General features: G+C 38.1%; 1 pseudogene; it reads left to right on the top strand.

The window, feature by feature from the left end:
- Nucleotides 1–5,646: 5,646 nt before the first annotated feature.
- Nucleotides 5,647–7,393, top strand: LOC132018680 (E3 ubiquitin-protein ligase TRAF7-like; annotated as a pseudogene).
- Nucleotides 7,394–26,737: the final 19,344 nt, after the last annotated feature.

Below are 26,737 nucleotides of genomic sequence, written 5' to 3'. Positions count from 1 at the left end.
TGTCGAAGCTGCAAAACATGACTTTAGTGCTGTTTTATTTTAGCTGCCCTGACTCCTTATTTTCTTATGGGGCACCCTGGCCCTGACTACCTAACTGTCCAACTAACTCCTAACAATGGCTTAAAGATAAACACCTAAATCTCCCACCTGACCTGTCCTCAAAACCTAATACTTTCTAGCTGTGTATACAACAATACAGCTTGGTTTTCTAATGGGAATCTCAAAATTAACATATTCACCATGTGCCTCAAAAGGTGATACCCTGAGAAATAAAGTTTGTTGAATGAATGAACAACTTAGACAGTGATAGTTAGAGAAGCAGATGGTATAGCCCAGGTGTGGTCAAGGAATCTTGGAAGAAAAGAGACAGAGACTTCTAAACCTGCGGAAATCAGGAGCAACTGATACTGCTGAGGGAGGCCTGTCTCCAGGGTGCGACACATGGGTAGAGTCCAGGGACCTGTGGGGCTAACTAAAGCTGAGATCTCTGAAACGGTTCAGTCTGAGTAAAAAATAAAAGAATAAAGAATAAATATAAATATGCATTCTATAAAGAATGCATCCAGAAAATAGGATCATGAGCATATAGATATGCCCTGTGGTATAGAACCCTGGGGCCAGGTTGTCCATTCATTCTGTGTTAAAGCAGAACCAGTACTGCTTTGTGGAGGAACCTTTACTTTTCCATCCCTAGAGGCAGCTTGCTAATCACACGTGTATCCCTGGTAGGGGCTTTGATATCATAACCTTATTTCCAGCTCAGCCAATGGTTAATGTGCATGGATTATGCTTGTCTAATAACACAAAATACCTGCTTGTCCAGGTGTATATATGTCAAGGAGTATAACTTCAGATTTTCCTCTGGCCAGTATCTATTATAGGATCAATTGCTAAAATGACATATGCAGAGGGTTGCCTGAAGGATTTGCCATTCAGTCTTCTTGCTAGCCCCTCTGCTAAGCTGAGGAACCAGACTGTGTTGTTGTTTCATTTCACAGCAATATTTTACTTGACTGCCCTTGGTCTTTATGTCTTTAGCATATATTGAAGAACATTTTTAGGAAGAGCATGATGGCATACCTCATTTTATTAGCAGGACAAATACTACTAATGAAGATTGTTTTGTAATAACTCATGGGAGAAGTCTCTCCAGGCTTACTACAAGAATATTCAGGCCTCTCCTAATGCATTATCCTATTTATCTCATGCACAACAAGAATCAGGTAATTGATTAATTTTTCTTTGAAGTGGCTGTCAGAACATTTAGAAATGAGTCTGTAGCCATATTACATGAAATTTGGATAATAATTTTATTGCAGGTTTATTTTCTTTTACCATGATTTTCTCTCTAATCTCTATAATTTATTTTTTTAAGATTTTTTTTATTTAGTTATTTGACAGAGAGAGAGAGATCACAAGTAGGGAGAGAGGCAAGCAGAGAGAGAGGGGAAGCAGACTCCCCGCTGAGCAGAGAGCCCAATGTGGGGCTCGATCCCAGGACCCTGGGATCATGACCTGAAGTTTAGAGGCTTTAACCCACTGAGCCACCCAGGTGCCCCTATAATTTATTTTTATAAATAGTAAATTTAAGGGGCACCTGGGTGACTCAGTTGGTTAAGTGTCCAGCTACTGATTTCAGGTCATGATCTCAGGGTCATGGGATCAGGGTTTCATGATCTTGACATAAAATCCCAAAATTCACATGCAGGCCAGAAAGGTAAAAATATCTATGAATATTTTAAAGAAGGTACTGGGGGAGATGCTGTACTGAAGAATTAGTTCTTATGAAGTTATAGCAGATCTTGTGCTCTTGATGCAGAAATAAACAAGTAAACCAATGAAACAATGTAGGGATCCAGAAAAGAATATAAAATAGAGGTGGCATTACAAAGCAGTGCAGAAATGATGGTCTGTTCATTCAAGATGTTAAGACAAATGCACAAAAGATAAATAGGCGATTCTAAAGATGGAAACACCAATGGCTAATAAAAAATATGAAAAGATGCTCTATTTTACTAGATGTCAAGGAAATGCAAATTAAAATCATAGTGAAATAACAATTCAAACTAGCCAGTTTGACAAAATTAAAAAGGCTGACAAGTCAAGTGTTGTCATGAATATGGAGAAATAGGAACCTCTAGTTTACTGTTGGTGGGGATTAAAATTCATCAGTACAGACTAAAGTATAGCTCTCAGCTATAGATATATATTTGTGTAGTAATATATAAAGACATGTACAGGCATGCTGAACACCAACTTCTGGTTAAATGGTTACCATTGGGGATGGGAGAGAATGCATTGGTGAAGGGCTTCAGTTATATCTGTAATAGTTCTCTTAAAAAGGTAAAGCAAATAAAACCATTAAAAGTTTTATTGGACAGTAGCTGTGTGTGTTCATAGGTGTGTATTATATTATTCCTTAATTTTTCTCTGTGTTTGAATTATTTCATAACTTAAAAAGAATGAAAAGTAAAGAAGTAAAAACAGTTAAGACAATTTGAGTCGTTTTACTGTATAGGGACAGAGAAATAGAGGGATTCCTTAAAAGGATCAAGATAAGTTTTATTTGTTTTTGTCTACGATAGAAGATGCTAGAGCTTTTTGTATACCAGTGTGAGTAATCTAACAGAAAGGGAGAAACTTATTCAAAAGAGAATGGGTAAAACACAGAAATGAGGTCCCTACGCAGGAAAGCAAGACCGGATGCTAAGCTTAAGTGGAAAGGCTCACCTTTCACAAGTGAAGCTATACTCCTTTCCTTGTCATAAAGAAGAAAGGCAAAAAGGGCAGATACAGGCAGGTTGGAGGATTTGATGATGGAAGACAAAAGGAACAGACTGTCTATCTGATTGTATCTGTATTCTCAGTAAAACTGGAGAGCATACAGGTAGAGACTGGGGACAAGGTCATCAGGGGAGACATACTAAGAAGGTGAAGAACAGGTTTTCTAAAAGTTGAAAAGGGAATTTATAGAGGAGATTCAAAGAAATAAATGTCTGACCAACCTAAGCCAATTTGGTTAAACACAAATAGGTTAATTTTAGTAGATAGCAGTGGACACCAGGAGTTGAGAGTGGTGAGTTTACTACTTCTATACTATCTTATTACCAGGTTTTAGTAAAAGAATCAGAAGAAAGTTGTTCATACATATAGACCATAATTGAATTAACTTTATTAATAAGCAGACCTTTGGAATACATGGGTGGCTCAGTTGCTTGGGCATCTCCCTTTGGCTCAGGTCATGATCCCAAAGTCCTGTCATCAAGCCCTGAGTCATGCTCCCTGCTCAGCAAAGAGTCTGCTTCTGCCTCTGCCCCTGGCTCATACTTTCTCCCCCTTCCCCTCTCTTTGTCAAAGAAAAAATAAAATATTTTTTAAAATAATAATAAGTGAACTTCAAATAGGTCATATAGCCTATTCTGTAAGCCTAGTGAAATCTCTTTGGGACAAATGTGAGACCATTCTAAAGGCAGAATTCAGTTAGCCTAGTGGTCATTAGCAGTCAACCAGAAAGTTCCAAGGTAATGATTGCACACTGGACTACTGAGCGTCAAGCTCCCAACTTATTTCTAACAGTGAAGGGTGACTTACTAGACTCATGGCAAGGTAGGGAGTATTTCTAGAATATTTTAGGCAATTCACAGATTTCAGCTATCACTAATCTCACTAATGAAGCCTATTTCCAACATCTATTATTTAATTAACAAGCCACTAATTTCACCAATGAATATCCATCTCTATCCTTCATTATGGTAATATTTTAAAATTTGATGTTAATTGAAATTAGATTTTTGAAGATTATAATAGCTGTCTCTGGACTATAGCCTCTTTTATTAAATATTGGTTATCCCCTCCCTCCTCCTAGAGTATGCATTACAACCAGGCAATTGGTCATACCAATAGTATAGCTCAGACCCACACAGGCAAACACACACACACATGCACACATGTGTGCCTCTGTCAAAATATTTTAAAGATGCAGACATTATCTTACCTTAAATAAGATGCAGACATTGTTGAGTTCTCATTTGAGATTTGAAATTACAAGCTTCACTCAATATTTTTATATTTTATTTTATTTTTTTAAGACTTATAGTCTTTATTTTGTAACTGAGTAGTAATATTCATATTTTGCTACAGAACTAACAATGTATTTAATCATAAGGTATTATCTCATATTCAACCACTGTTGCAAATGGTGTAGGATCCTAGTTTGTAATCTGCAACTGGACTAAAATCATTGATTAGCCATGAGACATTAAGAACTAACTTAGCCTGGGGGCACCTGGGTGGTTCAGTCAGTTAAGCATCTGCCTTCAGCTCAGTTCATGATCCCAGGGTCCAGGGTTTGATGGAGCCCTCCAGCAGGCTCCTTGCTTAGCAGGGAGTCTGCTTCTCCCTCTCCCTCTGCCCTTTCCCATCCCATTCCCCCTTCCCCACTAATGCTCCCACTCTCTCTCTCTCAATAAGTAAATAAAATCTTAAAAAAACAAGAACTTAAGAACTTCCTTAGCCTGTAGGCCTGCCTAAGTTTCAGTTTCCTCATATGCAAAAATAATCCCTACCTAATGTGGATAATATGTGAATAAATTAAACAAAGTCATCGATTTTTTTTTTTTTAGTGTGGTTAGAATATATTGGCTAACATCTTTTGAAAGGTGCTTAAGTGATAACTCCATTTCATTATGTCTGTGTACACAGTATCATTTTTAAATGGCAAGCTCCTCCAGGGTAAATGTCTGTGTTTCGTGCTCTAAAACTCTTTTGAGTCCTACAAAAGTGAGGCAATTTTGGAAACTTCCTTTAAGGATGAACACTTATTAGACAGACAGAGCATCTGCTTGTGGGATTCTTGTACTAGTCTCCCTCTGTCTCTCTCTCTCCCGCTCTGTCTCTATATTTCTCCACTCCGTGAACTCTGCTACAGATTCGCATCTTACTCATGCCTCCTGCTCTGCCAAAAAACAATCCTTTAGAAAAAGAAAAAAAAAATGTACTTTGGCCCAGCTAGCTTGTCAAACTCATTCCCTCTCATCTTTCACTGCTACACTATATAAAGAGAAGTCTCACTCACTGTCTCTTTTCTACTACCCAATTACTCTGTAATGCACTGCAAGCCAACTCCCTTCTCCACTACACTACTGAAAATGCTCTCCCAAAGGTCATGGATTCCTCCCTATTATAGATCCAACAGTGTTTCCTCAGCACCCCTCTTCTTCATTCTTTTTGCAGCCCTTGACCCCGCTGACTATTCACTTTTTCTTGCTGTGTGTCTCAGTACTCAGGCAGTGAGCACTGGAGAAATTCAGACCTCAAAGGTCTTTCAATTCTGTCATTTAAACTGAGCTTAGTATCTGTAAAATTGAAGTCCCTGATGGTCTCTGTGCTCTTACATTGTGCAAAATTTATCATGACCTTATGTAGAAGGGAATATGTATAACTTAATGATACCAAACTTACCTTGTTGATTCTCTTAGTAGATGTGGCTAATAATTATTTTTAAAATTCTGTGTTTTAAAATGCACACAGGTTCCTTTCTAGAGAGGCAGTCAAGGGGGCCCAATGAAGCTGGAGGGTGGCATTGCTATTTCCCGGTGGCCACAGGTAGGGGACGTTACATAAATGCCCAAAATACCTCTCATGAGCATGAGGTCAGGCAAAGGCACCTGCTACAACTGCTCTGGGAAGCCTACAAAGCCATCCACCCCAGATCTCACCATAGGGACCAGGATGGAAAAGACTTTGGGGCCCGCCTTTTCAGCTGTCACTACCATTGTAAAAGCCAATAGGACCAACATTCACAAAGAGTACCATGGCGTGCCCCCCCCCCCCACTCCTCCAGCACCCTTACCTGCCTCCCTCAGGTTGAGGAAGACAGCAGGTCCCCAGCACCCTGCACTCTGCATCCAAGCTATACTGTGCCATCTCTGGCAGCTGCCTACACTCAGAGTCCAGCCTGTCTCTGCACTCTGCATTCTTGCTGCCAGAGTACGAAGAGTAGCTGGAGCCACTGGTGTTTGCTGAGCAGCCGTCAGTGAAGTTCTGTTGCCAGCTCTGCTACAGTGTGTTCAGGGACCCTGTGATCAGCACGTGGAGGCACATGTTTTATCAAAGATGGATCTTAAAGTCAAAGAAGTGTCCCACAAACACCAAGTTGATGGTGGTAGTGAACAAAATTGCAGTGGAGTGTAGATCTGGGAGCTCTTCCTTCACTGCAGGCATGGCTGTCGACTGGTGGCTGGCAGGAAGCCCATCAGCTTTGAGGTAGATGCCAGTGGGGACCCCTTCACCATCAAGCACAGTGCCTGGGAAGACCCTAAGGGCTGCTGTGACTGCAGGCCTGTATGGTGTTCCAACAACCCTAGTGGCCATCCCCCCCTCAAGATGAACCTGAAGGACCCCTTAAGGATTACAAGCACATCGAGTATCCCCACTCTTTCAGGTGCCTGTTCATGGGAAACCAGGTTATGTATGAGTTGAGAAAACCTGAAGGAGTTCCTCCAGCAAAAGGCTGACAGCTTCCACAAAATACACATAGTGCTGACCCAGAAGAACCAGGGAACTGTTTTCAGCACTTCATGCTTGGGCAAGATCTCAGAGAAGATTGACCAGCTGGAGAAGAGCCTAAGCTCAAGTTTGATATTCTAGACTAAAATCAGGGAGCTCAGAGAAGACCCTATGGAGCTCTGGAGGGTGCTCGCTTCGGCAGCACATATACTAAAATTGGAGCTCTGGAGGGACGTATCCATGTTGAATGACAAGCTGTTCTACATCAATCCACGGCTGAACACAGGCATCCAAGGATCCTATGACTCTCAGCAGACCTTCAAGTGCAAAGGAAACCGCATGGGCCAAAGTGGCCCTGTCTGGTGTCTCTGCATCTACTCCATGGGTGACATGTGGGATATTGGTACCAACTGCAAGTGCCAGGAGATGCTGGAGGGTTGTGCTGATTGCTCTGCCTTCAGGGGCACAAGCTTGACAGTAGCACAGAAGACCATACAGCATATGGGATATCCAGAACCTGCATAGGGTAAACGTGACCCAGGCCCAGACAATTGGTATACACACTGGTCTCCTCATACAGCATGCTCTTCAGCAGCTCTTGAGGACATCCAGGTCTGGGACATGGGCACTAAGTTGCGTTAGGTTTTATAGGCGAGATAAACACGACACCAGGGGAGATAGGCGCAAGGCAAGATTTATTAACAGCAGTCTCCAGCGAAGTTTCAGGGCTCAGGAGAAGGGGAGCCAAGGAAGTCACACCGGGAGGAGGTGGGCACCCTCTGGCGAGGTTCCTCGACTCCGGAAAGGGGAGTGGGGGAAGTCGCACTGGGAGGGAGTTAGCGGGGGAGGCCAAGGCAGGGCATGGGCTCACATCCATATTTGGTGATCGGAAGGTATGGGGTGAGGTCTCCTGATACTCCCGTTTCCTGCATAGGTATGGGGTTACCTATGGAGACATGACCTGGACATACACCCTTTTGGCGGGAGGGTCTAGGGTTAAGGAAGCATGCAGGAGGGGGGCGGGGGACTGGAAGATAGCGGACCCGGTGGTCATTTCTATTGTTCCTCCTGCATTCCCGGAACCTCCGACCCAACAAGCTGAAGTTAAAGAAGGAGTTCATGGCCTCAACCATTGTGTGCAGGCCCTGGTCAAAGCTACATGTACAGTGGCTCCTAACCAGATAATCAAGATCTGGGACATCTGAACCCTCCGCTGCACTGACGTCCTACAGATACCACCAGCAGCATCTACTATATTGACATAATGAATGGCCACAGTGTGGCACCTAGCAGAACCTCATTCACACATGAGACATCAAGTCTAAGTAACAGGTGTGGGTCCTAATAGGCTGCATTGGCACTATGTAGGCCCTGACAGTCATTCAATGCCAGTCCAGACCATTGTCTCCAGCATGTCCTATGACAGGTCCCTCAGGGTCTGGAGTGTGAGCAAAATGATCAGCATGTAGACTGCTGCATCACAAGTGCACTGTGACCGGGCTGGCCATGTGCCAGGGGCCAGCTCTTCTCAGGGCTGTGGATAGCACTATGAAAGTTTGGACTTCCAGGCTGTGTCTTGACTTCTTCTTGGCCAGTCCAAGCCAGGCTGGCCACAGTCTCAGGGTCTCTTTCTGCCTTGTGTGTGGAACAGGTGAGCAGACTTAGGCAGGCAGTTTCCTTTCTACCCTATGTGCAGAGAGCCTTTCTCTGCTTGGTCCTGTCATTGGTCCTCTTCCCAAGCTTCCAGATACAGTGCTGGACCAGCCCATCTGTCCCTACCTCAGATAGACTGTGGGTCTTTTAATTCACCTTTTATACTGTTTTTAGACTGTATATATAACTGATTACTTTCTGACTGGAATAGAAGCTGCACAGATTATGAAAAATATTAAAATACACACAGATTGACATCTTTAAAATAAAATTTTTTTAAAATTACTTGCTTTTATAGTGTCCAGGTTATAATTATTTCTCCCAAGGGGGGGAATAGTTCAGTTTATTCTGCATTACTGTATTTACTACCAAGGATTCAGAGGGGGCAAGAAGGAGAAAGAGAAGAGAGCTCTGTGCTAAGAGTCTGGCCCGCTTTGTCTGCAGAAGAGGAAGGGATCATTCAAGTCCTCCCATATCAGGATTCATCAGGAAAGTTTCTGAGAAAATAATGAAGGTGGATGGACCTCTGTCCCTGGGTTGCTATCATTCATATCCTCATTAACACTCTCATTCCCATAGCCCTATAATCATGTCCCTCCATTCCTGCCCTTATGCAGTCAGTTTTTGTCAGATTCCATCTGCTGCTTCTCCCCTCATTATGCCCAAGGTGAGGCAGTCTTTTTTATTTAATCCTTTGGTCATTAGCTGCCCACCAAACTGAGATGATCTGGAGGGCAAATGCCAAAGATGGGAGCCCACTTTAGATAACATCCCAATTGGTGTTACCCTTGTACTTCTTTTTGTGTGTTATATCCCTTCTTCCTAAGATATGGGTAGTAATGTAGGGGAAACTCTCGGAGCTAAGCAGTGTAAATCTTCTATTAACAAGAAAGACACTGATTTAAGACACTCAGAAGTATGGTGGAGGACACTGGGTTTTTATCAGAGATAATGGAACTTCCTCCCAAGATCAAGGATTTAACACAGCACTGCCTACCTACCCCTCCTAGGATTCATTTCTTCTACGAGTTGTTCAACCACTCCTGATGAGTCACACATTTTGATGGTGATGGAAATGCCTCAGGAATACCCTTTTCTGAACTTAAGAGTTCAGAACTCTTATACTCTTATCTGAACATAAGAGATAAACCAACAATGTGAGCAAAAAGAAACCTAGAATGCTAAGCAGACAGCTGTCCATCTAGCACAGAAAAGATTTCAGAGATGGAAACTTTCCAGATTCCTGTGTAGCCACTTTACCCATGATGTCCAAATTAGTAGGTGCAATGTTAAGGAAAAGATCAATGCAAACAGCAAACTTCTGATGTGAGCTTGCATTTTCATTAACTTCTCTTTTTTATTATTAATTAACAAATAGTGTATTATTTGTTTCACGGGTACAGGTCTGTAATTCATCAGTCTTACACAATTCACTGCATTCACTGTAGCACATATCCTCCCCAATGTCCATCACCCAGCCACCCCATCCCTCCCATCCCTCCCATTGCTCTTCCCTCCAGCAACCCTCAGTTTGTTTCCTAAAGTTATCATTGGCTTCTCTTTTTATTCAATCTTGTGATATTGTGATTTAAAAAGAAAATAACTATTTGGTCTTTGTCCCTGGTTTCCAACAGGGAACTCCTTAAACACTTTTGAATCTCTTAAGTGGTTAGAGCTACAATAGTGTTTTTGTTATGTTAATGAGGTCACTTAGGGAGACACACACACACACACACACACACACACACATACCCCTAAGGGTGGGGGTGGGGGGAATCAGCCTTGCCATTATAAGATCAGAACTTTCAATCTTACCCCCCTTGACCTCCTGAAAGGGGAAATGGGCTAGAGATTAAGTTCAATCACTAATGACCAACGATTTAATCAGTTGTGCCCATATAATGAAGCCTCCATTTGGTTGTCCAAACCCAAAAAAAGCAAGGTTTGGAGAGCTTCCAGGTTGGTGAACACGTGGAGATCTGGGGACAGTGGCTTACCTGGTGTGGGCATAGAATTCTCTGCCCTATCTCCATACTTTGCCCCATAGATCTCTTGCATCCCTCTGTTCCTGGGTTATATTGTTTTATAATAAACAGGTAATCTAGAAAACAAAATGTTTCTGTGAGTTCTGTGAGCCACTCTAACAAATTTTTTGAAGCCAAGGAGGGGTTGTTGGAACTTTCAATCTATAGCCAGTCAGAAGCTCAGGTGACAACCTGGACTTGCAGTTGCTTGTGAATTGTGAGGGGGGTGGGTGGTCTTGTAGGACTGAGGGTTTAACCTGTGGGACTTGAGGCTATATCCAGGTAGATAGTGTCAGAATTGAACTGAATTGCTGGGCTCTGAGCAGCTGGTGTCCAAGAATGCTTGCTGGTATAGAGAAGACTCCACCCAGCGTGCATACACACACACACTCACACACACTCACTCACACTGGACCGGTGACCAGGACCCATTAGTTGCTGATCTGTCTGAAGAGTATCAGTTACTTTGTTTTTTGTTTGTTTGTTTGTTTGTTTGTTTTTAAGGAGAGGGGGAAACAAGCCATAAGAGACTCTTTTTTTTTTTTTTAAGATTCTATTTATTTGACAGATAGAGATCACAACTAGTCAGAGAGGCAGGCAGAGAGAGAGAGGAGGAGGAAGCAGGCTCCCCACGGAGCAGAGAGCCCTATGTGGGGCTCGATCCCAGGACCCTGGAGTCAGGACCCAAGCCGAAGGCAGAGGCTTTAATCCACAGAGCCACCCAGGTGCCCCCAGTTACTTTCTTAGCATCTGTTTTTCTGCTTAAAAAAACAAAACAAAACAAAAAAAATATAGCAATAAAGAGAACATAGGCTTTGGAATTAGAAATATCTAAGTTGAAAACCCTGGTCCACCTTTCCCAGGTACATAGCTGGGAAATATACTTACCAACTCTGAGCCTCAATTTTCTCATCTGTAAAACAGAAATAAAAATAGTACTTCCAGGAAGTGATGGGAAGATGCCATCTATGCATATAAAGTACTAACAAATGGAATCTTTTCTTTATGATATTAACTGATTCATTTTGGTAACCATTTCTCATTTCTACTGATTTCAGATGAAGGAATATATCTGCAAAGACATACTCCCCTTTATACCTTATCTTGTACATTTTAAATGCACAACTGAAATTTTGCCATAAAATAAAGGAGAATGCTTACCTCTTTAAGGATATATAATTATTGTTGACAGTCACCCAACTTGAAGAAGCACTTCTGGATTGATTAACAATGACCCATAATTAAATACAACAGTACTTAGAAAAAGGCCTGATGGTCCCAGAAAGAATTGTTGCAGGAATAATGAGTGTTTATCATTTTTATTAGCTTCCTAAGTGGCAGTTATCAACATTAGTTATCCAGATTTTTAATTAAAAATGGGGAAAATTAATAAGGTACTGCTGTGAAGAGAAACTTTAAAACATTTATCATCATAATATAAATTCAGTATCTCTATAATCATATGTATGACATAGAATGTTTTTAATAACATGAAGTGGACTACACCACATTTTCCTTTAAGTAACATGTTTTATTAAGGAGGCTATTAAGTGGAAATTGTCTTCATAACTTAAAATCATTGCTTTCTTAGAGAAAGAACACTGATGTTTCACAACAGGGTTAGAAACATACTCATGGAGGGAGGAGGGTCAGGAGAGGGTGTCTGGGTGATGGACATTGGGGGGGTATGTGGAATGGTGAGTGCTGTGAAGTGTGTAATCCTGATGATTCACAGACCTGTACCCCTGGGGCAAATAATACAATAATTAGTAAAAAAATTTTAAAAAGAAACATACACATAACAGGGATATACAGCAAACAGAAAGAACTTTATTAGCACCTACCAGCTTTCCAGCCCATATGAATATATATTAAAAATATTTATATGTGTATTTATATTTAAGTATGTATCTAAGTCCCCATATAATTTTTCCTAGATGTGGTTATTTAAAAGTCCTCTTTTCCCTACTTCATTTCCCATTTTCAGATACACTGTTCTAGTAAGACTCTACACCAATTTGATGATTCTAATTTTCTTTAGTTATCACCAAAATAATCTGTAGTGAAAGAAGAAAGCTGAAAACCCATTACCCTATGCTACCTCCAGATACCCCCAGAAAATATTAAAGGATTTTTTTTGAAGTATGAAGCCACAACAGTCAACAGAAAGAGAAAGAAGACAAGAGTAATAAAATTTTAGAATTCCTACAGCAGATAAATCCATTAGATCTTTTGAACCAATCCTCCTGCTGAGGAAATTTAGAAAAGCTGGATAAAGTATAAAATCATCTAATCAAAGGGAATAAAGAGCTAACAAAATAATGAAGCATTACCAAAATGAAGATTTACAAAAGGTCAGCATCAAGACAGGTGAGCTTAACCCTGGGGGCCACTTTTGCCCCCCAGAGCATTTGATCTGTAAGAAAGGCAGAGGCTGAAGTGCTTTTGAAAATCTCTTCATAAGAAATGAAAAAAAGTTGGAGTCTAGGAGCAAGTAAAGCCCTGGTAACCCAAAGGGCTACATCCTAGGAACAAAGGCAAACACAAAGGGAACCATGCCTCTGCCACAGGTGTAGAGCCCAACTCTGAATCATCTGTGTAGTTTAGAAAATCTCCAACCCAGAAATTTTACTGAACTGACCTTGGATTGCTAGTAATCCCTAGTGGATGAAAGAAGCAAGGAAAAAAATCCTACTTAGAGATATCCTAGACTTCCGACTCTTTTTATAAACTTATTTTTTATATTTTTAATAAACTTTTTTATTTTGGAATAGATTTAGACTTATAGAAAAACTGAGGGGGCACCTGGGTGGCTCAGTGGGTTAAAGCTTCTGCCTTTGGCTCAGTTCATGGTTCCAGGGTCCTGGGATCAAGCCCTGCATTGGGCTCTCTGCTCAGCAGGGACCTTGCTTCCCTTCCTCTCTCTCTGCCTGCCTCTCTGCCTACTTTTGATCTCTGTCTATCATATAAATAAACACTTTAAGAAGAAAAGAAAAGAAAAAAACCGTGAGGATAGTAGAGAGTTCCCATATACCCCACACATATCTTCCCTCATATTAACATTTTACATTATTGTGTTGCATTTGATGAAGCAATATTGACATATCATCATCAACCAAAGCTGATACTTTACTCAGATTTTCATAGTTGTTTTTCCCCCCTTATAACCTAACATCCTTTTTCTGTTCCAAGAGTCCATCCAGGACACTACATTGCCTTTAGTCATCATGTCTCTCTCCATAAGCTCCTCTTGGTAGTGATAGTTTCTCAGATTTTCCTTGTTTATGATGATCTTGATAGTTTTGAAGCATACCAATCAGGTATTTTGTAGAATGACCCTCAATTGAGATTTGTGTGATGTTTTTCTAATGATTAGACTGGGCTATGGGTTTTTTTGGAGGAAGACGAGAGAGAAAAGTGCCATTTTCATCATACTGTATGAAGGAAGCATACTATCAACATGACTTCACTGTTGATATGGACCTTGACTGAAGTTATGTTTGTCAGGATTCTTTAGTGTAAAGTTAATCTTTCTCCCCCCTTTCTACATTGTACTCTTTAGAAGAATGTCACTGCAACATGGATGGAACTAGAGGATATTATGCTTAGCGAAATAAGTCAATCGGAGAAAGATAACTATCATATGATCTCCCTCATATGAGGAAGTGGGGATTGGGAGGGAGACAAACCATAAGAGACTCTTAATCTCACAAAACAAACTGAGGGATGGGGGGCGCTAGGGAGTGGGTGGTGGGGTTATGGACATTGGGGAAGGTATGTGCTATGGTAAGTGCTGTGCAGTGTGTAAACCTGGCGATTCACAGACCTGTACCCCTGGGGCTAATAATACATTATATGTTTATAAAAAATTAAAAATTATAGGAGAATGTCATTGCATGCAGGTCATACCTTAAAAATGGGAATTATGCTCTACCTGCTTGGGGGCATAAATTGTTGCTTAAATTATTAGGAGTTCTTCTGCCTGGGACATTTATCTATTCTCTCCCACTTATTTATTTTTTCAATAATTTATTTGTATCAGTATAGACTCATGGATATTTATTTTACACTTTGTGTAATAATGCAGTGCTACTTCATTTTATTCCTAAAATTGCTCCAAATTTGGCCATTGGAAGCCCTTTCAGGTGACTCCTGTGTCCCTTTGATATACCACCATCATTGTGAAGCTGTTGTTATATGGGGCTTTATGGGGGTTGTATGTCGGGGGATGGGGGGGTGTTTGGTTGGTTGGTTTGAGCACTTCCTTACTTTCTAGCACTACAAGACATTCTGGGTTCATCTTGTATATGTCCTGCCCCAGTTTTACAATAAGCCATTTCTCCAAGGAGTCCTGGTTTATTTTACTAAAGAATGACTTATACATCAAGATCTGGGTGTTAAATGTATTCTTTGCTATGGGAGTGCCATTGCTTCTAGGCTCTCACAGCTGATGGAGAAAGGAAATATGTGCATACTAACCAGAATATATATACTTACACACAGATATATATATCCATCTCTATGTTAAACAGTAGTTTATACTGATGTCTCCAACTCTACTCCTTTGCCATATGGATGATTCCTGCCTCTTCTTCCCCTTGCTTGTCTGTAACCTTGCACTCCAATAGTAAGAAATCTGACTCCCACCATCCATCATCTATTTACTTAACTCCTCAATTCCTTAACTCCTCAATGTTATAGTTGTTTCAGAATTGTTAACTGATATGCCTGTAGAAGACAGTTTTTTTTTTCAACTAGAGTACACTACTTCTATACAGTTCTTTTGTCTCTAGTCTTACAGACCCCACTCATTTCTGAAATTATTTAGGTCAGCTTTTCCTCCCAACCCCTTCAGTGAGATTGTTTCATACATTTTTAATGCAGGTAGGTTCTTTTGTCACAGTGTGCACTGTAGCATAGAGACTACCTGAAGGATTTCTTAAATTTATATGCCATAAGATTTACTCTTCTGCTGTAAAGTTTGATAGGTTTTATGTGTCATGGTATGCATTACAATATTATACAAAATAGTTTCACTGACCTAACCTCCTATGCTTCATGTATTCAAAGCACGTATGCACTCCCTAAGACAGAGGACACCTTTTTTTCTTTTGGGGAGTGTCATATAAATGCAACGATACAGTATGAAGACTTTTCAGTCTGACTTCTTTTACCTAGCAATATGAATTCAAAATTCATCCATGTTTCTGGATGGTTTGATAGCTCATACCCTTTTATTGCTAATAGTATTCCACAGTTTCTTTATAAATTCACCTACTAAAGAACATCTTGGTTGCTCTAGGTTTTCAAAATTACTAAAAAAAAACTGCTATAAACATTCAAATGTGGGTTTTTATAGGGAATATACATTTTCAAATCAATTGGGTAAATACGTAGGAGTTTGATTGATGGATTGTATAGTATGAATATGTTTAGCTTTGTAGAATGCTGCCAAACCATTTTCCAAAGTGCCCCTATGGAAGTGCACTACCACCAGTGATGAACGAGAGTTCTTGTTGCTCTGCAGTCTTACCAACAAGCAGTAGCGTCAGGGTTTTGCTTTGTTTTTTATTTTGTTTTTTAGTCATTCTAATTGGTACATAGTGATACCACATTGTTGTTTCAGTTTGCATTTTCCTAATGACAAATGATGTTGAACATGTTTTCATATGCTTATTTGCCATCTGTATCTCTTCTTTGGTTAAGTGTTGTTCAGATCTTTGGATCATTTTTAATTGAATTGTTAGGTCTCCTTATTTTTGAGCTTCAAGTTTTCTTTATATATTCAGGATACAAGTCCTTTATCAGCAATGTATTATGCAAATATATTCTTCTAGTTGTGGCTTATCTTTTAATTTTGTTTACAGTGTCTTTACCAGAACAGGAGTTTTTCATTGTAATAAAATCCAATGTATTGTTTTTTGTTTTTTGTTTTTTTTGTCTCATTCTCACATTCTCTATTGTGTTGTATCTAAAATCTTATTATCAAGACTAAGGTCAGGGGTGCCTGGGTAGCTCAGGTGGTTAAGCATTCCACTTTTGATTTTGGCTCACATCATGATCTCAGCATCATAAGATCAAACCACAAGATGGGTTTCACCCCAGTGTAGAGCCTACTTAAGATTCTCTCTTTCTGGGGCGCCTGGGTGGCTCAGTGGGTTAGGCCGCTGCCTTCGGCTCGGGTCATGATCTCAGGGTCCTGGGATCAAGCCCCGCATCGGGCTCTCTGCTCGGCCGGGAGCCTGCTTCCTCCTCTCTCTCTGCCTGTCTCTCTGCCTGCTTGTGATCTCTCTCTGTCAAATAGATAAATAAAATCTAAAAAAAAAAAAGATTCTCTCTTTCCTTAGCCTTTTGCCTCTCCCCTCCACTCACACTCTCTCTGAAAGAAAGAGGTCATTATAGATTTGCCCCTATATTTTCTTCTAGAAGATTGACATGCATTTTACACTAATATGTAAGATGCATTTTTAATTAATTTCTGGGTAAGGTGCAATGTCCGTGTCTAGCTCCATTTTTGGTTTGTTTGTTTTCTGGGGATTTGGAGATTTTTTTGTTTATATGGTTTGGCTTGGTTTTTTTGCTTATGGCACCATTTTTTAAAAGACAATCCTTTCTCCACAAAATTGCCTTTGCATCTTCCTCAAAAAACAATTGACTGTATGTGGGCCTACTTTCTTATTCTTTTCCATTGATTTTTGCATATATTTTTCCACCAATACCTGACTGTTTTTCTTACTGTAAGACAACCCTTAAAATATAGTATGTGACATACAGTTAGAAAAAAATTACCACTTAGACAAGAATATAACACAACATAAAAAAGAAAACAGGAAAAAAAAACAAGACAATAGAAGGGCAATCCTGAAATCTGCAGAATTTGGAGTTATCAGACTAGTCTTACTATATTCAGTAGGATAAAAGACAATATTAAAAATTTTAGTACAGAAGTATAAACTATTAAAAAAAAAGAGGTGAAGAATTGAAAAAGAACAAAATAGAAATCTCAGAACTGAAAAAAAGTAGAGTAACTGAAATTAAGAACAACAAATTAGATTCAGATAATGGGAAAATAGTGAAATAAAAAGTAAGTTAATATGATGAAACAAAAAGGATGGAAAAGGTTGGGAGAACATCATTATATGTGATACACAGAATTGAATGAGATGACCTAAATCTTAGAAACTGGAATCACAAAATAAAAGGGAAAGAAACTAGGGTGATGCAATATTTGAAGAAATAAAGGCAAGACTTTTTCAAAACAAAGCCATAGATTCAATCCACAGATTCACAAGTTAAACAAATCCAGGAGGATATAAATTGCATAACATGCACAGACTGACACATCATCATGAAATTACAGAAAATAAAGACAAAATGAAATGCTTTATAAAGTAGCCAGAGAATATATGTTGCATTACTTCCAAATGAGCAACAATTGGACTGATAACCTGATTTCAGTAGAAACAATGGAAACAAGAACACATTGGACTGTTGTCTTCAAAGTGCTAAAAGAAAACAAACAACTTAAAATTTTGTAGGTAGGAAAAATATCTTTCAATAATGAAAGTGACATAAAGCCATTTTAGCAAACAAAAATTAAGATAAATCATTAGGAGCATAATTACAACAAAAGAAACATTCAAATGAGTTTTTTGAGCAAAAGGGAAAATTGTTTTGAGATGAAGGAAGGACTTAAAAGAATGAAAATAATAAATATTTTGTAAATCCAAAGGAATACTAACTTTAGAAACAATAATGATATATGTAGGATGAAATGGTGAATAACCTGCTCATGTGTATGAGATACTTTTTGGAGTGACTGGAGTTAATTATATCCCAACAAATCTATATAGAAAAATAATTAGGTAAGTTATAAATAAATGAGTGCAACTTACAAAAGAAAAACTTTAAATAGGCAGATAATTATTAAGAAATAGAATCCAGGGAGGTTACATCATCAAGATGGAGACATAGATCATTGCCAACTTCAGCAACCCTCACAAGAAGACCAGCTAGGAACTATCCATAGACAAGATACCATTCTGATAATTTCAGAACCCAGGAGTAAGACTGAAGCATCCCCTTGGACCTCATTAGAAGAGAGAAGAACCTCATTAGAAGGATTAAGGGAAGTGGTTTCTCCTTGACTACATTGCTACTTCCCCAGAATGATACAGTGCTGCACTGAGAGGGCTTATGGTTTTTCTACTGACAAAAGAGAGCCCAACGTGGGCATCTAGCAACCACAGCATTATAGGATTCTTCCCAAGAGGCCGATACAGATCTCACCTCACAGGAATCACTGGGAAAATGGGCTCAATTCAACCACTGGGTATCAAAAAGAGATGGAGAAGGGGATAGGTGCAACCAGCACTCATATCTGGATCAAGAGGGCCACATTCCTGCTTGCAGCTGTACCTGAGCAGAAACGGAGATCTTAGTCAGTGGACCTGACCATCTGCATAGCCAAGCTCATAGCGCCATCTGGCCAGGTAACTCTTAGCAGTTCTGCATAATTTGAGTCTCCAGCGAATAGGCTGGACTAGTCCTGGAGCATGCTCTATGGTCCCATCCATGCAGGGAAGCATATTCACAGCCCTGCCCAATTGCTGTGTCTAGCTGCCAATCCTGTCTGATCAAAAAACATGTACGGAGAACCCAAACAGCTAGAGTCCATTCTACAGCCCCTCCCAAGCAATGAACCAAACCAGAATCCCTGTGCAATGGCTGAGCATAGACTTCTAGACACACATTACCAGGGAGCCTGAACAGTGACCCTAGGTAGTCTTGAATCCCAGCCTATAGCATTGTCCAGCAAGGAACCCCAACTTACGGATCACCTGAATACTAAACCCAGCCCCAAGCTTTGGTTAGACAAGGAGCCCAACAAATAACCCTGAACAATCAGAGGTTAGCTTTTGGTCCCACTTGACCAGAACTAAAATGTAAAACCTAAAACCATAAAGGGGTGCCTAGGTGGCTTAAGTCAGTTAAGCATCCAACTCTTGATTTTGGCGCAGGTCATGATCTCAGGGTTATGAGATCAAGCCCTGCATCTAACTCCATGTTGGGCATGAAGCCTACATAAAATTCTCCTTCTCCTTCTCTCTCTGTCCCCTCCCTGCCTCATTCTCTCCCTCTTTCTCTCTCTCTCCCCCTCTCTCTAAAAAACAAACACAACAAAACAAAAAGACCTAAATCCATAAAACTCTTAGAAGAAAACAGAGGGGAAACGCTCCTTGGCATTGGTCTTTGCAATGATATTTTTTAGATATTGGTCTGAGCACAGTCAACAAAAATAAACAAGTGGAAATAAACTAAAATGTTTCTGCCCAGCAAAAGAAATGATCAACAAAATGAAAAAGAAACTTATGGAATGGGAGAAACTATATCCAAGCCATCTTTCTGATAAGGAATTAATATCCAAAATGTATAAGGAATTATTACAACTCAATAGCAAAAACACAAAATTCTCTGGTCAAAAGACATAGAATGACTGACTGGATTTTTAAAAATCCAATGATATGCTTCCTCTAAGAGACTCATTTTATGTTTAAAGACACACATAGGGGCACCTGGGTGACTCAGTGGGTTAAAGCTCTGCCTTCAGCTCAGGTCATGATCCCAGGATCCTGGGATGTAGCCCCGCATTGGGCTCTCTTCTCAGCAGGGGGACTGCTTCCCCCTCCCCCCTTCTGCTTGCCTCTCTGCCCACTTGTGATCTCTGTCTGTCAAAAATAAATAAAATCTTTTTTAAAAAAAAGAAGACACACAGACTGAGAATGAAGGGATGGAAGAATATATTTCAAGTAAATGATAACAAAAAAGAAAAGGAAGAATAGCTTTACTTCTATTGAGAAAAGTAGACTTTAGACTAAAAACAGTAAAAAGAGACAAAGAAGGTCATTATATAATCATAAAGGGGCCAATCCTTCAAGAATATATAACAATTATGAACATTTATGCATATAGAATATAAATATAGAAAAAACTAAATATAAACATAAATATAGAAAGCAAAACTAGAAGGTAAAATAAAAACAAATACACTAATAGCTGGGGATTTTAACACCCCACTCTCAATACTAGATAGATTATACAGACAGAGAATAAATAAGGAACAGTGGATTTGAACAACACTTTATACCAAATGGATCTAACAGACAGATATAGAACACTTTATCTTACAAAACTAGAATACACATTCTTCTGAAGCACACAGGGCAATCATAACATAGACTATATGTTAGGCCATAAACAAGTCTTAGGAAATCAAAGATAGAAATCATACTATCTTCACTGAACACAATGGTATGAAACTAGAAATCAATAGGAATAAGAAAACTAGGAATTCACAATTGTGTAGAAATTAAACAACACTTTCCTAAACAACCAATGGACCAAAGAATAAATTAAAAAGGAAATTAAAAGTATCTAGAAATAAACAAAAATGAAATATAACACATCAAAACAATGGGATGCAGCAAAAGCAGTTCTAAAAGGAAAGGTCATAGCAATAAATGTCTACCTTAAGAAGAAGAAAGGTCTCAACTAAACTCTATCTCTCAAGGAACTAGAAAAAGAACAAACTAAACCAAAAGTTAGCAGATGGAAGAAAATAATAAAGATTAGAGCACAAATAGAGATTAGAAAAACAATAGAAAAGATCAATGACATTAAGAGTTGGTTCTTTGAAAAAATAAAACTGACAAACCAAATTTGACTAACCAAGGGGAAAAAAGAATCCAATTCAACAAAATTATAAATAAAAAAATCACAACTGGTACCACAGAAATACAAATGATCATAAAATGCTACTATAAATAACTATATGCCAACAAACAACCTAGAAGAAATAGATGAATTCATAGAAACAGGCAACATACCAAGACTGAATCAGGAAGAAATAGAAAATTTCAACAGACACTAGTAAGGAGACTGAATCAGTAATCAAAATCTTTCAGCCAAAAAAAAAAAAAAAAAGCCCAGGACAAGATGGGTTCACTAATGAATTTTACAAAACGCTTAAAAACACCAATCCGCCTCAAACTCTTCCAAAAATAGGAAATGAAACACTCCCAAACTCAATTTAGGAGCCAGCATTATCCTGATACCACAGACAGAAAAGGACACTATGAGAAAAGAAAACTAAAGGCCAATATCTCTGATTAATATAGATGCAAAAGTTCTCAATAAAACACTAGCAAATCAAATTCAGGAGCACATTAAAAGGATCATTCACCATGATCAAGTGAGATTTATCCCTGAGATACAGGGATGGTTCAACCTAGGCAAATTAATAAATGTGATATATCACATTAACAGAATTTAAAAAAAAATCATGATTGCATCAATAGACACAGAAAAAGCATTTGATAAAATTCAACATTTGTTAAATGATATTAAATTAGGTATAGAAGGAATGTACCTCAACATAATAAAGGCCATATATGATAGGTCCATAACTAATATCCTATTCAATGGTGAAATATTAAAAGATTTCCTCTAAAATCAGGGATAAGACAAGGGAGCCCACCATCACCACTCTTATTCAAGTCCTAGCTAGAGTAATCAAGCAAAAAAGAAATAAATAAAAGACATCAGAAACAGAAAGGAAGAACTAAAATTGTTTCCATTAGCAGATAACATGAATTAATACGTATAAAAATTTTGAGAACTCCCTCAAAAACTTGTTAGATCTATGCAACAAATTCAGTAAAGTTGCAAGATACAAAATTAATGTAGAACAAAACAGTAAAATTTCTATGCACTAGCAACTAATTATCTGAAAAAACAATGTTTCAAAACAATCTGATTTACAATAGTATAAAAAACAGTAAAATAATAAGGCAAAATTTAACCAAGGGGTTGAAAGATCTCTTCATTGAAAAGTACAAAATGTTGAGGAAAGAAATCAAAGATGACACAAATAAATGAAAAAGTATCCCATACTCACGGATTGGAAAACTGATATTGTCCATCTATAGATTCAATGCAATTACTATCAAGATTCCAAAGGTAGGGGTGCCTGGGTGGCTTAGTTGTTAAGCATCTGCCTTGGGCTCAGGTCATGATCCCAGGGTCTAGGATGGAGCCCTGCATTGGGTTCCCTGTTCAGTGGAAGCCTGCTTCTCCCTCTCCCATTACCCCTGCTTGTGTTCCCTCTCTCAATCTCTCTCTCTCTCTCTCTCTCTGTCAAATAAGTAAAAAAAATCTTAAAAAAAAAATAAAGATTCCAATGGTAGTTTTTACAGAAGTAGAAGAAACAATCCCAAAACTTATACAGAACCACAAAAGACCCCAAATAGCCAAAGCAGTCCTAAGAAAGAACAAAGAGGGAAGCATCACACTTCCTGATTTTTAGCTATATTATAAAGCATCAGTGATCAAAACTATGGTACTGCATAAAAACAGACACATAGGTCAATAGAACAGAATTGAAAGCCCATAAACCCATACATTCGCATTCAACTAATATTTAACAAGGAGACAAGAATATTTAATAGAGAAAAGATAATCTCTTCAATAAATGGTGCTGGAAAAATTGGATATTCACATGCAAAAGAATGAAACCAGATCTTTATACCAGTTATAAAAGTTAACTTGAAATAGATTAAAGACTTACAGGTAAGACCTGAAATTATAAAACTACAAAAGAAAGCAGGGAAAAAAGCTCCCTGACCTGAGTATTGGCACTAATTTTTAGATATGATACCTAAAACACAAATAAGAAAATAAAAAATTGAAAAGTGGGATTATATCAAACTAAAATGCTTTTGCACAACAAAGTAAATGATCAACAAAAATGAAAAGTCAGCCTACAGAATAGGAGAAAGTAAGGAATTAATATGCAAAATATATAAAGAACTTATACAACTCAAAAACAAAAAAATAAACAATCCAATTTAAAAATGGGAAAAAGACTTAAGTAGATATTTTTCCAAAGAAGATATACAAATGCCAACAGGTAAATGAAAATGTGCTTAATATCACTAATCATGAAATCAAATCAAAATGCAAATTTGATCACCAGGAGATATCACTTCATGTCTGTTGGAATCGCTATCCTCAAAAAGACAAGAAATAACAAATACTGGTGAGGAAATTGAGAAAAGAGAACCTTTGTGCACTCTTGGTGGGATTGTAAATTGGAACAGCCATTATGGAAAACAGTATGGAGATTCCTCAAAACAATAAAAATAGGACTACCATATGAACCATTAATTCCACTTCTGGGCATATATCTGAAGGAAACGAAATCACTATGTTAAGGGATATCTGCACCTCCATGTTCATTACCACAGTATTCACAATGTGATAACATGTGATAGACATACACTGTATATACCCATACAATAGAGTATTATTCAACCATAAAATATAAGGAAATCCTGACATTTGTGACAACATGGATGGACCATGAGGACATAATGCTAAGTGAAATAAGACAGAAGAAAATAAACTGTATTATCTCACTTTTATGTGGAATCTAAAAAATGAAACTCATAGAAAAAGAGTAGAGAGAGCCTGGTGGGGAAAGCAGAAGGTGGTGAGAAATTGTCAATCAAAGGGTAAAAATTTCCAGTTACAAGAGGAGTAAGTTCTAGGGGTATAATGTACAGCATGACAAAGTTAACAATACTGCAGTACATACATGAAAGTTATTAAGAAAGTAAATCTTGAAATCTTTTTACCACCCCCCCCGCCACACACACAAAATGGTAATAAGGTGAAGTGATAGATGTGTTAATTAACCTTATTATGGTAATCACGTCTCAATGTTATACATATAATATTATACATATAATATAATCATCACATTATATACCTTAAACTTACATGATGCTCTATGTGATTGTGTCTCCATAAAGCTAGGAGTTTAAAAAAAAAAAAAAAGTAAAATGAGTTAAAAAAATAAAATAAAATGAAGATAGCTCAGCCAGTTAAGCATCTGCCTTTGGCTCGGTTCATGTTCCCAGGGTCCTGGGATGGAGTCCCACATCTGGATTCCAGCTCAGCAGGGAGTCTGCTTCTCTCTCAGACCCTACCCCCTGCTTGTGCTCTCTCTCTCCCTGTCTCTCTCAAATAAATAAAATAAAATGAATCCAAAATTTAAAATCTTATCACAAAGAAAATTATAAGCTTTACTAGTAAAATGTAAGACATTACTAATTTGACATAAAACTAATCATAGACTAGAGAAAGAATTAACACTCTTTAACTCCTTTTATGAGAATTATCTACTAGTATATTATAAGATAGCAATATTGTAGGCAATTTTACTCATGAACATAGATGTTTAAGGGATTAAAAAAGTTAGCAAACTGAATCCAGCAATATATACAGAATATTAACATTTTAACCAACATAGTCTTATTCTAGGAAAGTGAGGTTAGTTTAGCATTAGAAAAATCAATGTACTTTATCCTATTAAGAGATAAAGTGTAAAAATCTATGATAATTTCAAAATATATACAAATCAAGTAATAATATTCAGTAGCCATCCACTATTTTATTTAAAAAAAAATCTAGGAAGAAGAAAATTCCTTATTCCATAATAGGTTTTCTTAACACTTGCCAATTACAAACATCTTTCTTAATGATAAAATAGAAGTTTTCCTTTTGGAACCAGAAAAAAGATTACCTACCACCATTTTATTCATCATTTTATTAGAGGTCCTAATCAGTGCAGAAAATCAAGGAGAAGAAAAAAAATGTATAAGGATGAGTAAGAAAAGAAGAAAAGACTTATTATTCATAGGTGACAATAGTATCCGTAGGAAATTGCAAAGAATAAATTCATAAATTATTATAATTAATACATTTATTTCTCAAGATCAATGCACAGAGGATCAATATACAAAAAGTGTGTTTTTATATCTTGGCAGTAGCCAATTAGAAAATAAAATTTAATACTTCTTACAATACAATAAGAATATCAAATACTTAGAAAAAATCAAATGAAATATATATAAGACAAAATTAAACCTAAATAAATAAATAGATAAATCATGTTCATAAATTAGAAAATTGAGTAAGGTAAAGATGCCAATTTCCCCAAATCGATCTGTTGTCCAATATAATTTTTTTCAAATTTTTATTTAAATTCGTTAATGTACAGTGTAACAATATCTTCAGCTGTGCAATATAGTGATTCAGCACTTCCATACAACAGCCAGTGCTCATCACAACAGGTGCACTCCTTAACCCCCATCACCTATTTACACAATCTAGTAAACTCTTTTGTGGAACTTGACAATATGACCCTGAAATGCATATAAAAATTCAAAACACCAAAGGTAAACAAGACAATTTTGAAGAGAAATGAAATGGGAAAACTTGTTCTGCAGATGTGAAGACATATAACAAAAAGGTACAATAATTAAGATAGTGTGACACAAGAATAAACAAATAGGAAAGAGAACTCACAGACATGTATTATTGATTTATGACAAAGGTGGAACTTCAGAACAGTAGAGGAAATAATCTTTTCCATAAATAGTGGTAAGATATGCAAAGTTGCCTTCAGATATGCAGATAGGTAGTTAAAAGTATAAAGAAAAGCTTGTAAGTGATTACCGTAAAATCAGAATAATGACTATGTTTAATGGAGAAGAAAGTTTTGTGTTTGTGAGTGGGGGACATAGATCCTTCTAGGGTGCTATTAATATTCTATATCTTTACCTAGATATTCCTAGAGTGTTCACTTTGTAATGATTTTATTGGGCTGAACATGTAGGTTTAAGCAACATTCTAAAACATGCATGGAATGGTAGCAGATTAGAAGGAAAAATCTTAAACTGGCAGTAAAGAAGCACTCTCTCCCACTCCTTCACCCTGTCTCTCTCTGTCTCTCTCAGAACATTCTTCTCAGAGAGACAGATCTCCTAGATCTTCTAGAAACATCCTATATGAAGAACCAAGAACAAAAAGGACTTCACATTTTAGTAGCACAAGAAGCTAAAAGACAATGGATTAATGTCCTCAGTATTCTAAGTGAATGTTATTTCCAGCCTAGAATTCTATTTTCAGTCATCTTTAGTCCATTTGGGCTGCTATAACAGAATGCCAAAGACTTGAGTAGCTTATAAAAGACAGAAATCCCTTAGTTATGGAGGTTGGAAGTCCAAGATCCCGATGCAGGCATATTCAGTGTCTGATGAAAGCCTGCCTCCTGGTTCATAGCCTGGTCTTGTCACTGTGCTTCACAGGATGCAAGGAGCAAAGGAACTCTGTGGTACCTCTATTATAAGGGAGCTAATCCTATTCCTGAGGGCTTCCCCCACATGACCCAATCACCTCCCAAATGCCCCACCTTTACATACCATCACACTGGGGGGCTGGTTTTCAACATATGAATTCTAAGACGCAGACATTAAATCTATAGCACTGACCAAGCTATCAATCAAGGATGAATACAGATGGAGGCCACTTTTAAACATGTAAGATCTCTAATACTGTGAACTTTCAGTAATAAACTGGAGCATATGCTGGCCTAAAACAAGAGATTAGGTTAAGAAAGAAGGCAGCAGAGAATCCAGAGAACTCAGGAC

This window comes from Mustela nigripes, chromosome 5 (assembly GCF_022355385.1).
Source record: "Mustela nigripes isolate SB6536 chromosome 5, MUSNIG.SB6536, whole genome shotgun sequence".
In the NCBI taxonomy this organism is placed as follows: domain Eukaryota; kingdom Metazoa; phylum Chordata; class Mammalia; order Carnivora; family Mustelidae; genus Mustela; species Mustela nigripes.
This window is presented reverse-complemented; position numbering and strand designations above follow the sequence as displayed.